Source organism: Danio rerio, chromosome 5, assembly GCF_052040795.2.
Source record: "Danio rerio strain M-AB ecotype USA chromosome 5, GRCz13ab, whole genome shotgun sequence".
NCBI classification, from domain to species: Eukaryota; Metazoa; Chordata; class Actinopteri; order Cypriniformes; family Danionidae; genus Danio; species Danio rerio.
In genome coordinates, this window is record NC_141025.1 from 2627501 (window position 1) to 2630000 (window position 2500).

General features: G+C 44.4%; 1 protein-coding gene across 2 annotated transcripts in view; it reads right to left on the reverse strand.

The window, feature by feature from the left end:
- The window catches only part of rcl1 (RNA terminal phosphate cyclase-like 1), a 37043-nt gene that overhangs the window by 16985 nt on the left and 17558 nt on the right, over positions 1-2500 (reverse strand). The window contains exon 8 of one of the 2 annotated variants that reach the window (XM_087251741.1): positions 1649-2453. The gene's annotated coding sequence lies outside the window, so the exon portion shown is untranslated. 2 annotated transcript variants of the gene reach the window in all.

Genomic DNA, 2500 nt, shown 5'->3' on the forward strand with positions numbered 1-2500 from the left:
AATTAAAATAAACTCTAAATGACGACGGGTATTTTGGCAATAACGAAATTAAGATAAAGGCTGTGCAAGTTGTTTCTCCACTTCTCTTCACAATCTGGCATTAAGGCGGCGGTGAAGCTGAATATTAAAAGAATAATGCCACCATTAGTCTGTATACTCTGTCTACATTATGATTATGTGGTTTAATTAATATTTATTTATAATTTAAAACCCTTTACTCACCAAGATTGGGCTACGTGTGTTTGTGGAGGAACATTTAAATTCACTGGCTTTAGCGCAGTCCTGCGCTCACGGGGTCCAGCAGCTGAACACCCTTTACTGCAGCTACAGGTCGAGATGCAGAGTTCTGATCTGGCTGATTTTGCAAATTTTGGGTTGGATTGTTTCTTCATCTTCTACCAGTCAGGAACATCCATTTAATTTTCCATGACAGCAGTTTCATTGTAGCGAGTGGCCTCGTCATTTTACCTGTCAGCTTGCGGTTTAGGGCTCTACCGTAATACGCAGTGTATGAGCGACCGCGAAATACCTGCGGCTGGAATAACCGCTCCTTATGAGCTAGTGACTGACTTGACCATCGTCAAAATTAGCTTTTATTACTACATCGTCATCATTTGTTTCACCTTTGCAGGGATGGATTTTAATGCAGGGATTTGGATTTTTTCGGGTCTCGCCGGGTTCGGGCAAAGATCTTCAGCTCTAATGCAGACCTCTCGTTCATATTAACCACGTCTCCCTTCTGTTCAGTCGAAACCGTAAATACTGCCAAACTGCAGGACACTTTGGAGCGCGACTCGTCTCGTCACGTCACCTCTCTCCCTCCCTCTCCCTCTCCCTCTCCCCCTCTCCCTCTCTCCTCCACACTGTCCCGTGATGACAACCACACATGTGTTTTTGTAGGCATTAAATAAAGGATATTTAGTATTTTATGACGGTATAACGGTATTGAAACTCACACCGTTGCTATTTTTAGATCCCGCGGTATACCATAATACCGTAATACCGCCCAAGCCTAGTGTGTGGTCACGTGATTTGCATTTTAGCCGTGTACTAGAATGAACAGAGAACTTTTCAGAATCGCTAAATGAAACGCCGGTGTATTTCCCGCAATTTCTCTGCGCCTCTCTTTCGTTTCTTCTCTCTGACTCTCGACTATTTTGACAAATACACACAAACGACGCACGCTCACACAGAGCCCAAAATAGGAGTTTGTGATTGGGCCAGCCCAATGTCAATACAGAAAAGAACCAATTAGCTGCAGAGTGTCACATGGGCCGGCCCGGTCTGTCTGTCTGGGGAAAAAGCATCTACTTTCAGAGAGTTACAGATCACAGCAGAAAAAAAAAACGACAGGCTGCTAAGCCTTTTATGGGCCGATCAGATCATAAGACGATGATCAGCCCGGCCCAAAAAGTACGTCGGCCCACCGGGAATCTCCCTGGTCTGCCAGATGGCCAGTCTGCCCCTGTATACAGCTTAAAGTGGCATTTAAAGGCTTAACTAGGTTAATTAGGTAAACTAAGCAAGTTAGGGCAGATTAGGGAAATTATTGTATAACGATGGTTTGTTCTGTAGACTAGCGAAAACAAATATTGCTTAAAGGGGCTAATAATATTGACCTTAAAATGGTGTTTAAAAAATTAAAAACCCGGTTGTGTGTCAGCAGTGTGTGAATATCTCCAGCCTCTAATGCTAAACACTGATTAATTGTATTTGTTCTAATCGGACTTGATGAAGGAAACACTTTGATTGACATCCTTCCTTTGTACGTGTCATCAGAGGGGGAAAGCCCCGCCCACTAGTGACCATCTCTCCCTCATTAGCATCTCCAGCAGCCCTGAGTGAGAAGCAGCCGTCTGTCCATTAGCCATTAGTGTTTGAGCTGCTGAAGATAATGTCAGCATAGACTAAGAGGATTATAGATGTGGAGTTTCAGATGAACAGCGACAGGAGCCACATAGACTGACACTGAAGCGCACACACACCTGACCAGCACTGAGAACTAGTCCTGTTTTGAATCTGCCACTATACTGAAGCAGACATCTGTAGCTCCGCCCTCTTCTGAAAAGATCTTAATCTCATTTGAATTTAAAGCGACGGTCACCAAAACACCACAATTAGGTTAAAAGCCTAAAAGGGTCAGTTTCAGAGAGCTAGAAAATAATATTTCAGGTACGTCGCGCGCAACTCACCACCATCGCTCTTCAGGGGTGTCTCAAGCACACGCCCCCACCGCCCCTGAGATACATCGAGCGCACACGACTTCATTCAGATGCATCGCGCATCATCCCCCCCTCCCCTTCAGGCACCCACTCATCTCGGTCTCCCCCGAAAATTAATTTTCACAACTTGGGATGTCTGAATATTGTTAGTTTAAACTAACACACACACACACACACTCTAGAGACATCAGAGACGCATTTACATCTTGTAAAAAGTGGCAGAATACTCCCCTTTAAAGAGCCCATATTATACATGAACTAGGGTCATATCTTGGTTG